Source organism: Neopsephotus bourkii, unplaced genomic scaffold (assembly GCF_033783945.1).
Source record: "Neopsephotus bourkii isolate Nb327-2 ecotype Australia unplaced genomic scaffold, CSIRO-AGI_Nbou_v1 NB_1820, whole genome shotgun sequence".
NCBI lineage: Eukaryota > Metazoa > Chordata > Aves > Psittaciformes > Psittacidae > Neopsephotus > Neopsephotus bourkii.
Window position 1 is genome coordinate 2616073 of NW_026902293.1, and position 15600 is coordinate 2631672.

Below are 15600 nucleotides of genomic sequence, written 5' to 3' on the forward strand. Positions count from 1 at the left end.
AGTGTTAGTGACAGCCTGGTATAGGAGAGGTAGATCAGAAAAACAAAGAGGAAGAAAAACTATTTAAGAATAACAAAACTGTTCTTGTGTCTCTCTTGTGTCTCTTCCTGTTTATTTATAAGGTGAAAACACTTAACATAAAACCTTACATAAAAAGTAAGCACTGACAGAACTAACCCAAGAGTGGATTTCCTCTATTTTTTTTCAGATTGGCTCTGTTTTAATGGGACTTTAATTTGGCATGCCAGATTCCTGTTTCAATGTAAGCGAGAAATGGAAGAGACGTTAGGTCACCTGCAAATTTGTTCTTATTTCCCTTCCTATTACTGAAATATCTTCATTCAGCTGTTTCATCTTTTCAAGTCCTCCTTGGCAGCTATGTAGTCTTGGAGTTTTCCAGGTTTAGAGATTCCTGCATTCAGTTCAGTCTATAAGAAAAACATTTAATAATTCAAGGGCTGGTAGAAGTTAGAGAGTATTCAGGTGCTTCATCCTGTTAAAGAAAGCAAACATTCAATGATACATCCAACCTACTAAACAAAGCCAAAATGTACGTCTGAGTTTTGGGAATTCTGTTTCACTGGTTTCTTTTTGTATTATTAATCAGATTAAGCTCATAAACTGTGTAGAGGCATTGCACAGCATTAGCAAGAGGCTTGCAATAACCCTTTCCCTACTTTTTAAACTAATCTGTTTATTTTCATAGACGTAAGTATTCCACTTCTTACTGCAATACTTTCTGTTTGTCAGCAGTTTTATTTCCATACTGAAACCAGATGATATGCAAAAGACCATAATTAAGGAATGCAATGTAACATCATTATTTAAGCTCTTTTCTTCACCATTGAAAATATTCTCAGATCTGGTGAAACATTAGGCTTGCTCAATGACACCATCAGATGGGGAAGCCTGTCTTCCCTTGAGAAGCACAGGCAGCTAATTCTGGTGAGTCCACCTTTAATGAAGCACATGGGAACTTGGCCTCTTGTGCACCAGAGGATGGCAAAGCTGAAGTCTGTAGAGTGAAAGCTTTTACCTGGCCTAGGAAGCTTACCTGAAAATTTATCTGTGTAACTTTTCTTTCCCCAATAGGAAATCTCTCCCTTTAAAAGTTATCACAAAGCTCCATAAACCCTGCAGGTCCCTTTAAACTTTTCAAAACTGCCTTTTTTCTTGAAAAATGAGATGTCTGGGAAGTTTCATAAGCCCCCAAAGACTTGCCAGCCAGAAAACTCTTGGTAGCTTTCCTACTTTTTTTACTGATCCTAAAGCAAATACTTGTAAGCATATGAAGATCCCTACTGAATAATGATCACACTACTTTTGCTGATTGCCAATTAAGTTCAGTAGTAAAATTACTTGGATCGCTGAAGGAATAAGACCATATTGATTGCAATGTGCTGATGCTGGCTAAAATAAAAGCATCACCAGGTATATATCACCATCATCCTCATAAATAAGGTCGTGCTAATGCTGGATGTAATGCCAATACCAAGGCATACTAGCAGACCAGTGGAGCTGAAAATATAATAATTTGTGTAATGAGTACAGAAAATCTGGCAATTGCTCTTTGTATTTCCATTTAAATGACATAGACACCATTGGTAGCATTTTAGTGGTTATTTTGCTCTTTAATATTCCCACAACATAAGTTAGATTCACCCTCCCAAATGAAAATGAGAATGGAAAGGCTAAGGTGAACATTAATAGTGGTTTGTGCAATGTGTATGAAAGTCACATCAGAAGCATGAGAAATTAAGATCTCCTGGAGTGTAAACATTTACTTAATGACCTTCTTGACTGCAAACCACAGAGAACTATTTGCTAGAATTAAATTATGGCCAAATTTCAACTTACATTTTTCAATCTCATTATTGTTGTATAAGGACTATACAAAGAAGACAGACACATTCAAATACACATGTATTTTTTATGTGAAAGATCCACTGTTGAATCAACTTTTGCAGACTGAAGACATGTTATCTAACATTTAAAAATCCTCATTTAAGAAATACAGGACAGCATCTTCATGAAACCATCCACTGAAAAGGCATCTAGTTCTGGTGAAACAGTAAAGACAGCTAATATTCCTCTTCGTAATGATCATTTCATGTTTCACATCAAATATATTCAGTTAAGAATAGTGACAGAGGTTTTGTGGTAGGTACACTTTGGGAATGTTACCGTAATACTACAAATGAAAGTGCTTATCATATGTAAGTGATGATTAAGATGAGTTTATTTAATCTGGAACCTTTCTAGCAAAAAAAATGTAGAACAGATAATGCAAAAAAGTAACATGAGTTTCACCAAACTTGCTCCTGGGGACTGAGGTGATATTTTTTAGAGGCACATATTCTGCAAATATTGAAAACTGATGAAAGTTGTTTCAAATTCAGATAGCAAAACTGAACAGCAAAATGTTCCCATTTAATCTGAAACAACTTTTTTCTTTCTTTTAAAAAAACAAAACAAAACAAACTAACCAACAATGCAAATACAATTTAGTTGGATTCCAGATAAAACTCTCTCTCTGCTTTCCCTCTCCTGCCTTTATTCAGAACTACCACCAAAAGCACACGGTATTCAGATGGTTCAGGGTTCTTGGACAGTAAAGAAATAACAGTTATTAAAGGCATTTCAAGGGATCAGAGAAAAGCACAATGGGAACCTAAGCATAGAAATCAAAGCCAAAGAAAATCAAACAGAAGTGCAACACAAATGTTTAATAGTGAGATTGATTTCCCCTGGAACCAGCTACAGAGAAAAGTGGTAGATTCAAAACTTTAAACCTTCCAGGCATACACTTTAGCCAAATGTCAGCTATTGGGCTCCATACAGAAGTAGCTGGAAGAAATTTTATGGCCTATAATATGCAAGAGATCTGACTGTGTGACCTAATATTCCCCTTCTGTCCTTAAGATCTATTAAAAATACGTTTTTATGCCCCCCACCAGAGAAAATGAATCTCAAACATTAGGATAAACTCTCATATTTCTGGTATGATTTCTGATGGATTATTTTTGTGAAGTTTAAGAGAAGCTCTGGAGAAAGCAGCACTCATTCAAATTGTACAAACAACTCCCTTGCTGAGACTGAAACAATGACTCTGTGTATGCTACTGGCACTGCAAACCCAATACAATCTTTTTGAAAGAATGAACTATTCCTTCAGTGTTTGCCAGCTGGAGAAGATTTATTCTCATATGTTAAGTGTTTGCCTTGTGCTTAATTCAAAATATATCTTTGGTTCATCTTCTTACTAAGAGCCCTTTTGTTTACAGTAACTGTTAACTTACTATACTAGCAGGGACTGTAGACAATACTATATTGTTTTACATAGCTTGATGTTATCAGGCAGAAACAGACATTATTGGCAAGGCAATAACCACTGCATGGCAGTTCACTTAAAAAAAAAAAAGTAGAAAAAGGAGATAAATAAATGTGTGGTTAAGAAACACAAGAATAATTGGTATTTTTCACTGAAACAAAAGCATCTGCTTTGTCCTTTGTTCATTTGGCTGATTTTTATAACAGGGATATTATCGTTCCTATTACAGGAAGGACTGAGTGCCTCATATGACCTGGGGGTCTTGTCTTGCTTAGCACTAGACAAACAGAGGAGCTGTGTGATACCACAGAAGGGGGAGGGAAAGAGAAGAGCAAATGTTTTGCCAGTTGTGTTGCAATCAGCTGTGTGACTTGACGTGCAGTAAAGGCTGGGTCCCATGTTCTGTTGTCCTGCACCCCCTCCCATAAGCAGTGTCTTCTTCACAAAGCAGTCCAGTGCATGTTAATATGATTTTTTTTGCCATTTTTGTGAGTCACCAGGGGTGGAACTGCACAGCAGCAGAGCTGGCACCTTGGGCAGCTGTTGCTTCTGCAAAAGCACTCAGCAGCTTCAGTCAGGGATGCAACACATTAGCTTCCTCTGTGTATCAAGTATAATGAAGGCATATGTGCTCTGCAGTTACATCATCCTAGCACACAGAAATTACCGACCTAGGATGCAGCAGGGTTTTGTGTATTTCCCTTCTGCTTTCCCCTTTATACAAATTAAAACTGTATTCCACCAGATTTGCTCAGGTTTGCAGTTTTGAATTGACTAGTCCCCAGTCCAAAATTGCTTTCTGACCAGGGAGGTCTTTTTTTATTACCATGAAATGTTCTTTCCCATGCATGGTCTGGCTTTCTCGTGAGTTCAGTTATGCCAAAATGGACAACTTTATGTTGTCAGTTTTAAAATGGAGCCAAGCAAGTGCTTTCACATAGTTCTGCTTCCCATGAAATCTGTTACTGAATCTGGCCCTGTCTTTTCATTAGGATTTTTGCTTGTGTAGTAATCCATTTCCCAGGTGTGACAGTGCTGGAAAACAATAAGAAAATATCTCACTTTGTGTGGGGACATGATTTTCTACTTGGAGGATAAGAAAAGGGAGAGGTAAATGCAGTGGGGGAAAACAGATTATTTCAGTAGCCTCCAGAGAAAGACATCCTTTTAGTTCATAGCCAGAATCATTTCTAAAAGATTGCAAATGTCTCCTATGAACCGGCAGGAAAAATAAAAAACTAAAGACAACACCTTTATATTGGCCAATCCCTTCTGACAGTATCCTTCAGACCCAAGTTCTTCTCAGTTTTATTCCCAGTCAAAAAGATTTGAAACCAGCCTCCATGAATTGTCTTTTCTCCCCATTACAGGCATTTTGCAGAGAAGAGGGTCAAACACCAGCACACTGAGTCTGTGAGATCCCAATCCATGGATATACTCAAAGCTCAACTAGACACAATCATGAGGAACCTTTTCTGTCTTCAAGTTGGCTCTGCTTTGATGAGGGTGAGATGATCATCAGAGGTCCCTTCCAGCCTGTTCTGCATTTGCCTCCAAGAAAGAGAACGAATACTTCTGTGCTCTGCCTTGAACTTGATTTATATGTTGTTTTGCCTGTTTAGGTGAAGGTTAGGCATTTTTTGTTAAAGCAGCTGGTCACGTTTTTCTGAAATGAATGTCCTTCCTTGAGGCTATGCCAAATATTAATATAAGATATTCTGTATAAGGTCTTTAATTCTTTACCACAGTGAGGTGGGCTCACAGTCCAGTGGTTATTTGCTGGAACCCACAACAGCATGAGCTATTTGTCTTATAACACCACTATCTCTGACCTTACTGAACATCAGAAGTGTTTGCCAAAACTTCTGCCTCCTCTTGAACTACAGGATATAAATCATCTTGTTCTTTTGCTAGTTTTAACTCTTACTGCTCAATCTACCGTGTGATGCAATTGTAAAAATGCTTTAAAATACTTCATTTCCTATTCCTACAGGTCTTGATCCAGTTCTCAGAGATGTTACTGTTCTTCTAATACTTCCTTCACCTCAGCATTCAGAAATGAATAATGATTTTTTTTTTTAATGTTACGTTGCAGACGTTTGTATCCATTTCCTTCCATGATCATTTTAAACTCTTGATGCACACCAAGAAGTGCCAACCTCTAGTAAATAAGCACTGTCATTTCAACTCAATTTATCAATACATATGTAGTAAAGGAAAGGGGTGGAGATGTAGGAAATGAAAGGGGTGGAGATGGAGTGTTCACCTGCCCCAGAGCTTCCTAGATGTTGGGATTTCCAGACTGGGGACAGGGTGTCCATTTTGTTTGCTAACTGGTGAGAATGTAAGTGATGTAAATGGCTGAAATAGAGTGTCAGCAGCACAGTGTCCCCTCCCCATGTGAATACACATGCAGCCAAGCTGGTGGGTTTTATGGCTGATAATGGATGAACAGACTGCAAACTTCCTTTTGTGTAGGGTGAGGAGCTAATGGCTATCTGTCTCTAAGTCTTCCTACCATCTTTTAGTTTAGACCAAAAAAAGTCCTTCCACACACTGGTATGAATACTCCTGTTACTTTTTCATAAACATAGAAGTTGTTTGCTGAATTCTCCTATATGGCCTTTTGCACAGGGTCTTCTCAGTGCCTACAACTTCAAGATCTTTAGCAAGATGCTCTGCTTTACTCTTCAGCCCTAAGATGAGAGAATGAATGATAATTTGTAATAGTTAACCAAGGTTATTTGGCTGAACTATTTAATCCTTTATAGATCACTTAATGGCAATGAGGGCGCAATATTTTAGATAGAGTATCGAATTAGTGTCTCTGAGTTCTCACCTTGAACACCATTCACTTCTCAGTGCACATTGCAAGATGATTTACAATGAGTTCTGGACAGTAAAAAATGTACATACCAGTATCAAATTTTTCTACATCTTAGGCAGCTTTTCAGTTTGGGGGTTTATGAGGCGAGACTATTTCTCTAGATGTATGCACAACCATATATTAAAGCCACCTGGAACACATGCGTTTGTGATGGATAGCAGATGCACAGGTTTTCACTTGGCCTTCTTTTCTTTATAACCTATCCGAGACCTTTTTCATATAAAGATCAGAGGATCTCTCGGGTGTTCCTTATGCTTTTAAGAGGGTGGGAAAGTGAAGAAGGTTTTGGACATATATTATCGTGGCTCTCACTTGACAGTTTTGTTGGTTGTTATATTCACTTTGGTTCCTGTAATACTGATACACAAACTTCAAGCAAGAGTGGCTGTCGCCCTGATTCAGGGTTTTCTACACAAGTTAGGATTTGCTATGCTGAACTGCTGATAACTTTCTTTGCCATAAGAAGAACTAAGAGATTTCTAATGGTATCTTAAAAAACTCTCTTCCTGTATTTGCATTAACTTTAGTGAACAGAATGACAACTCAGCTTATTCTGTCCTATTTTATACTGTGGGATAGCTATAGGCAATGACCTTTTAAGGGCTGGGTGGAAGGCACCTGCTGGCTGGGGCTACAATTTCATAGTCACTGTGCATAAGAATTTGTTCCTGAAGGCTGATTTTTCTAGAGAGGCACATTAAGAACTGAGTGCAGTGCTAAATGTTCCCCTTTGCATTCATTTACACAGGACTGAGAGTGTTTCTTTTTACTCCAGATAATTTCCTTTGTAAAATCTTGCCTAAAAGTTGAGTAAACCAGAAATTACTAGCTCATCTGAGAAATGGAGGCCTGTGCTGTCTGAATAAACAAACATTTAAGTGGTACACATGGGGAAAGAAGAATCCCAGAACTACCAAGCCAGCAATAGGCTCTGACCTGACTTTTTTCCCGCATAAATAAGATTTTTGGGTTAGGAATAGATAATTCTGTTAAAAACACCAGCAACAGAAAGCAAAGCAAACGGAGGAGAATTGTGGGATGGAAGGAATAGGGGACAATTAGAAAACATCAGTATCTCTAACAGGATTAGAGAAGCAGCATGGAAGTGGGAAAGGATGTTCAAAATTTTCTGGATATGGTGTGATTGCTCTCTTCAAGCTTGGGATAAGATGACCAAAACCTATGAAAGTTGCTGATAAGGTGACAATAACAGCTCACAGTCTATTTCTGTGTTAAGATCAGTGGTCATCTTACAAAGCTCTTGGGAGTCAAGCTCAGAACAGTCAAGATTAATATTTTTAATGCAATGAGCACTTAAACAAGAGATTCCTTGGTGTTATGTGGACTCTAAAAGTCTGCAGGAGTTCAAAAAGGGATTAGACAAATTCATGTAAGGAATGTCCTCTGAGGATTATTAAGTACAAAGACCCCCATCTTCAGAATTGCCTGGGCTATAGATTACCAAATGCCAAGGGAGTTTTCTAGGCATGTAGAAAAGTTTTCTAGGCTCCTTGCACTCACACTGCTGCCTGTGTGCCTGGTTTGGTCTCACCCAGAACAACTGTTTTTATGTGTGGAAAATTCCTCTGAAAAGCACGTCAGATTTGTTACAGAAGGCCAAATAGCCCAAACCATGCCAATGGTGTTGCAACAGCAGCTAAAACTCACAGCTTTAGCAAGAAGATAAAAAGTACTATGATGAACTTCCTCTGGGTATGGATGAGGAAAACTCTCCTTCACAGAAGTGTGTCCATGATGTTTGGTAAACCCGCAGAAAAACATTTGTTCACTGTTATCCTTGCACATATAAGGATTATTTGCAGACTGAGGTTCAGCTGCATCCTGCAGCTTGGGTGATTCTGAAGTGGAACATGCCAGCAAATGTGAGAGGGCATACTTCTTCTCTAAACACCCTTTCTCTCATAAATTTCCATCTGTTGCTAAGCCCCCTCAGCTACCTCTAGCAGACTTCTGTGGTGTCCCAGAAGTGCTGGCATGGGGAAATTACTTCCAAAAGCATGGCTATTTTAATGAAAGGATGAGTATTACACCTGATGTCATAGAATGCCTGAAAGAGCAGCTGGACTTCAACACATCTTTGAAGTCTTTCTGCTGGGTATGAAGCACCTCTGAGCTTATGCCTTTTGCTTTGTCTGCCGTGAAGGGACACAAGCCATCATGGCAGGAGACCCTCAGCTGCAGAAAGCTGATCATTCTCTTGCCTTCCACTCTGCAAAATTTAAAGGATCATTTCATTTAATAAAGGTTGCTATTCTGATAAAGTAAGACATCTTATTAATCTCCCATCAAAACTGTTTATAACCCCTCTGTTCATGCCTTAGTCACAGGGTGATTCCTGTCTTCAATTTAAGTCTAATCTGGACAGATTTTTAAGTATTTCTGATAATGATTTGCACCTTTTTGGTTGCATTTGTTCCTTAAATATTAGTTCTTCTTTACCATTGTCTTGGTCGATAACTACCTTCTAGGCGTATTTCAAGCCAGTTTTTTTCTAACTGGTGAAACAAAACCCTTGGGAAGCCCAAATGTACCCTCAGCTGATAACTCAAGAAAATTCCCTTTCTTGAAAATAACTCACGAAAATAACTGAAGAATATCTGCTTTTTGTCTTTCTCCACCATTGTTTCTGTCTGCTCACATTTTTTTCTCTCCTCCCATGCAGTATTTTGCTCCTATCTGGAAGCCTTATAAGGGTCATAATATTTATTTGAGCAAGCATGATGGCAGTGGGAATTGAGTAGGAGTGAAGGCTGTGCCTTGGGCTGGACCATGCTGGGTGTGTGAGGCAGTGGCTGGCTGCCTGCAAGCTCAAAGCTTTTTCACTCCCATTAAAATGGTAGGCTGTATTGGACTTTGGCAGCAGGAAAATGTCACTGTATTTTCTTCCAGAGGAGCTAAAGCTATCCAGGAAACAAGCCATGAGGAGCTGGAGTGGGGTAAAGGAGGATATTATCTCGAATATTTTGAGGAAGGCTGACAGTGGGTGCAGAGGGAGTTCAGGGCTGGTGCTGCAGCCAGCAAGAGGCTAAGCTGGGATGTAGGAATTGGCAGAGTTAGGCTGGATGAGCTCAAAGTTGGCTTTGCTAGAGCTTGAGCTGCAAAGGATTTCTATAAAGGGGCTTGAACAGTCATGGTAGGCTGGAATGAAGCAGTACAGGGCTTGGGGTACAAGCTGTGTTTGACAAGAGGGGAGTATTCAGGCAGAACAAATTCTCCAGAAAGATGGCGGCTCAAAGGACAAAGAATTGCACTTTGAAAATTGCAGCATTAAGTGTATTTTGCCTGTTTCTCCTCTCCCCAAAGGGAGTAGGGTGCGCAGTGAATTCCTGCGTTTTATCATACCTTTTGGATTAATGTGCAAATACAAATAATACATTACTGATGTATGTTAAAAGTTAAAATGAAGGAAAAACAGATGGAAAGGCAAGATGGTTTTTGTTGGTCCTTCAGTCCTCAGGAGAATTTATTTGACAAGCTTGAGATACGTGCCCAGAAGACTGCCTTGGTGTTTACACAGGAGGGAGGAAAGACTGAGATTTGTGGGGCTGAACATTACTCTGGGCAGTACACAAATGCATTTTGAGGACTGTCCTCAGTCTTGGGACCCTTTATTTCCAGTAAGTATTTCACTGTCTTTCTTTCCGTGTTAAGTGACTAAAAACAATTCCTGGCCCTTTATTTTTGGTTGGCTGCTTGAAAAGTTTTACGTTGGTCTTGGTTTGGTTTGTTTTTTGTTTTTTTTTTTAGAAGAGAGGACTGCCACTCTGAAATAAAACCTAATTTTCTCATTCTTGTGAGAGTGTAAAACAGAAGCACAATCTTCAGCAGGTTCAACAGGGGTAGGGTAACATAAAGATGTAGTGAAGAACCAGATAAACTTGGATTCTCTAGCAGCCACTGACTGCTAGCTGAGTACCAGAGAAATGAGTCAAGGAAGGCAGCCAGGTTTGGTGCCCTCCCTTAATTCTTATTTGAGCTATAGTGAACCTGGGCTGAACCTATAGAAATTTCTGGACTGAACTTATAAGGGACTTTAAAATGTTAAGCTTTAATGAGTCAAAGACTTGAAAACTGAAGAGCACTGTGTATTCATCAAAACCTTGGTTAATACAAAGCCAATGTTGAAGTCTAAAAGCGTATGAGTTGTCCATTCACTTCTATGAGTTAAATAGAGCAAAGATACCGCGTGTCCTCTTTTGTCTCGTTACTTCTCCTCGTTGTGGTTTGGAAGGAGAGTGTGATCTCTGGAATTGTGGGTGGTCAATATGCCTTTGATTCTTTTTTCCCTCCTTTGATAATGCTCCTTGAGAGTAGAACACCATCTGAACCCAACCCATCTCTTTAATATCTCATAAATGTTAGTAGATAGTCCTACAGAATAGTTTCAAATTGAGGCAAGTCTGTTTCTCTAGTGAAAATAATAGAAGGTACAAAAGAAGAAACATTTTCTTTCCTGGTTTAACTTTTTTTTTTTAATTTATTTACACCAGTCTTCATCAAAGCTGTTGCACATGGAAAAAGTAAGAAGGTCACGACCCAAGTGTAAATAAAAGAGTTGGCAAATAACATGTTAGTATGCTTTGCAAAGGGGAAAAAAATCAGCTGACAATTCCAGTTCTGCCCTTACATATCTTTTTATAAACAAATTAACTTGCCCCTTCTACAAACACAAGCCCTTGCAGAGCTCTTCCACTCAGATATTTACACCCTTTGCCTCTTCTTCATCTGGATGAAGTCTTTGTCATTGCTTTTGCCAGTTTGCTTATTTTCTTGCCCCTTTGTTTATCTTCTCTTCTTCTTGGCCACTTTTTATAAACACCCATGCAGCAATCTGCAATCACAGCCAAACTGCTGATGCCAGCCAGTGAGTGTCAACGAGGGAAAATGGGATCTGGTCCTCATCCAAGAAACCAGAAGCACATCTCTAATACACTGATGATGTGTGGTGATGCATGGTTACACATGAAGTTGTAAGGGGAACAGAAAGGGGCTTTACAGTAAGATCAGATGGTGAAAGATGATTATGCCAGCACAATCTTGCACAATCCCTGGCATAAGCATCCTTGTAAACCTTGAATACCCCTCCTTCTTTTGATACATTAGCTCACATTTTGCCAATATTATGTATTTATTTTTCTCATTCAAGGATAAGATAGTACATCATAGATTAAAGTCATCCATCGATTTCTTTTGTCAAACCTATACCAATATTTAACTTATTCCTACAATTACTAGCCCTTCAAAGCTTCATTTTGGTACTCGCCAAAGCCAATATTGACAAATGCACTTCTGAAATTGATAAAAATACTGATCCAATCAACAGATGTCACTTTCTGCTACAACCTTTGAAATACACTGAGTTACAGTAATGCCAACAATGTTAAATCAGTTATGACAAGAGGTAAGTAATGTTTGTAACCCTGTTAGAAAGAGATTGCAGTGATATGTAAAGCTGTGTAGGGATACCCAGATGGACTGGGGACAGACTGAGAAGATGGGATGCCCCTGAAGAATAATTTCTGTAGAAAATCCAGGGTGCATTAATCCTATCAGAACACACACTACTGTAAGTGCAAGTATTTTGGAATCTAGTATGGCGTTATATTGAGTCATTTGAACACAGCAAGATGCCTCATAGCTGTCCCAGGTGAGAATGCATTATGAATCCATAGCCACAGAAATGAGAACAATACCTCCTGAAAAGTCTGACAGCTATGCTTTGCTGCTAGAAAACTTTACTGATGCTTTTTAAATATATAAAAAGAGAAGATGAATGTAAACCCATTTGACTCTTAACATTATGCATGAAAAATGTGAGAATGTATCAGCAATAACACTGCTTATTAAAAAACTTCAGCATTTAAGCAGATGTTGCTACTGTAGATATGAAACTACTATGTAAAATTCAATAAATTTTAATGTTATGAAGTCTCTAAGCAAGACAAGCATGACACAGCCTTTTCATAGGATACCTATCAAATGAGCCTTGAGGTACAAAATAGATATAGAGATACAGACTTACTTTATGTCACTCAGGCATATATTATCCCAAATGGGATTTCTTCTAGCTGAATCTGTGCTCAAGAGAGTGTTTCTCCATGACTGCTGCATTTCTAAATTCCCTTAGACAATTGCTATATACAAGTAATGTCTTGGTTTTCCATTTGCACAGGATAATTCCTTTGGCTATCACCAATCACACTGACACCAGCATTTGCTATTTGTTAGTTTGTCAGTCTGCTTCTAAAAGATGGACTTGATTACAGCTCCAGCTGGGAGCTTTATTGAAGCAAATTCTTCCAGAGACTCTTGTGGTGAAACAAGATATTAGGAACTGCTCTGTGAATGCTGAGAAATATTTTTTCTCTCATCTCCTCTCCTCTTCTCTTTGCTCTCCCCTTTCCCTCCCCCTTATCCTTCTCCTTCTCCTTCCTTTTCTTTCTGCTTTCCTTTCTCCTTCCCTTTCTTTCTCCTTCTCCTCCTTCCCTTCATTTTTATAAAGTTTGGGCATAGTATTGAGAGTTGTCATAGAGTAAGGAAAAATGATTTGTCTCTGAAACTTGAGGGACCTAATACTTGTTTCAAAAGGTTATGTACATCAAGCATAAAAAGACTAACACATGTCATGCTGGTGTGTCGCAGGTCCAGACATTAACAGGGCGATCACCAAATACGATTTGATCCTTTGCAACATTCTAGACACAAAGAAAAAACCCTATAATGCTGCAGCAGTTTGTGCTGTTGGCGTGAAGTGTTGTCACCAGGTGTTCACAGAAAATCAAGAGACAGCTTGCCAAGCTGCAAATGGAAGTGCATTAAACTCAGCTGTGCAGAGTTTCAATGCCCCATATTTTTTTAGCTATTATTGGAGGGAATGTTTTTTTCAGGTTTAGGTTAACACACAACTGAAACTCAGTGATGCTCAGCCAAAACCCACAAGTCTTGCCTAGTTTTGAATCAAAATTCTACAAAACCACAGTGTTTATCATGGTTTCTACATGAAGTCATAATTAACCCCAGGTTTGCTCAAAACTTTTTCCAAGTTAACTAAAAATTCTGTAAACTGTGGGGAACCTGGCTGAAGCATTGGGTAAGTATGAAAACAAGAGCTGATATTTGAGTTTGCTCTGATTCTAGGTTTTGCTGAAATAGTTTCAAGTTACCGTAGCTGCAATCTTGATTACTTTATCCCAGAGGGTAGATGTTAATAGAGATGAATTTAACTTCTGAACTACAGAAATTCTTTAAGGGTTCAGTGTTATACTGGACTCCAGATTTATGACAAATATATATACCCTAAAATAATTTCTATTTAGAAAATGCTCTTTTTACTGAGCTTGCTGAATAAATTACAAAATCAAAACGTTTGGAGGGTATGGTGGGATGTTGGTTTTTTGGACTGGGATGGGGATGGTTTTGCAAGCAATGCATGTTCTTAATAAGTTTCAAGTAGATATAGTTATTCTGTTCTCTGACTTGCTATCCAAAGCACGCTTCCAGGGTATTAGTAGAAAATGTTCACTCATGTATATTTGGAACCATTCAAAAGATAAAAAAGGGAAACAGGGAGACAATGAGACAGAAAGACAGAAAGATGGGTAGACAGACAGAAAGTGGGCTAAAATCGTAAGTCAGTCGGGGGGGGGAGGGGGCTTTGTCTGAATATTATGAACAAATTAAAATGTGTTGCTTTGACAAGGGATCATTCTAGAGAGAAATCTTGACCTCACTGGGATCTCTGGAAGTTTACTTTATCTATACTGCACATAAGCTTCATTGGAAGGTGAGTTTCATCATGGATCTCAGTGCAGGGGATGCTTATTATTAGATGACTTTTCTACGCCAGATTTTGATCTAACTACAGCTCCTGGACTTTGCTGCGAAGTCCCATGCTGGCTAATGCTTAGCATTGAAGAAAACCACATGAAAGGTCAGGTCATTTAAAACGTATTATCGCATCCTAAACTCTCACATATGAATGTGTAGCTTAGAGAATGTAGTGGCCTGAGTTAAAACTACATAGTCATTTTAAGTAATTAAATTCCTTTTTTTCCAGAAAATTCTGCTCGGGGAAAAAAAAAAAAAACAACACCCCAACACAAAACCAAAACAAATAAAACTCCAAACCCCAACACTTCCCCAATAATAATGGATTCTTCCTGTTACAAAAAGCCATGAAAATGATACAAGGGCTAAGAACAATGTCAAGCCTAAATCAACAGCATTGTTTAGCATTGTATTTTTCCAGATATTTATTGTCATTTAAGTACAAAAAATACTAAAGTATTTCATTTCAGTTTGAACTTGAAGCTGATAATTTTAGCACCAAGTGTACTATGTAGTCTCAACCCTAACACTTTAAAGCAATTTTAATATTAAGGACAGATGGAGCATATATATACATGGCATTATTAGTAACCAAATAAATCTATGCTTTAATTAAAAGTCAACTGCTATGTAAAGATTTTGCGCTAGCTTAACCTTTAGTAAAACAGATTCTTTAAATAAGAACTAAGCAACTGCCAAGTGTTTTGCTATTTGCATCATTAATTCTGACCCCTTATTTGCAAGATTCTCTCTCCCAAAAGTAATTCGCCTCAGTTATTATATCGCACCAGAAATTCACACCAAATGCCAGGTTTCCAATGATTTCTCCCCATACGGCAACTTCCTCGGCTGCATTATTTACAGTTACAGTGCAGCACTCTCAGGGAGTGCATCTTTTGCATATTCAGCTTTACTAATAAGCAGATCACCAATAAATTTCTGGAAGCAGAGCAATGATTTCTTGTTAGTGATGCAAATACATTTAAGCTTACAGCAGAAAAACTATTTTGCAAATAGGAATTCCAGAATTCTCAGGAATTGATTCGAATAGCTTGCACTTTTCAGCTTTCCATTTGAGTTAGTAGAGAGAAAGGCACTGCACCTATAAATTAAGAGACTTTAAATCATTTGTGCTTTCACAGATTTCTTTCTGTAGATACTAATTTCTTGATATGTGTCCATTCTTTTTAATGTGCGTTAGATATCAAACTCTGGATCCATAACTAAGGGCAGGCCATGTCTCTCAACACTTTGGTCAACTGAGTCTCCATCGATGGGGATGGCACATCCTTTCTGGGAACCTGTTCCAATGCAAATTTCTCCTCACAATGAAACAGGTTTTCTTTACATCTATTGCAAACTGCTCTTGTTTCAGTTCATGCTCACCAAACTCAGCAAAAGCATTCAACAACACAAAACTTGAAAGAACTGTGATCTTCAACCTTGTTAACCCTTTAACAGCCATAAAACCCAGAAGGATACTTTTTCAGGTATACCATGTTTCCTCTCCCATATTCCCAAAAATACCACCCAAG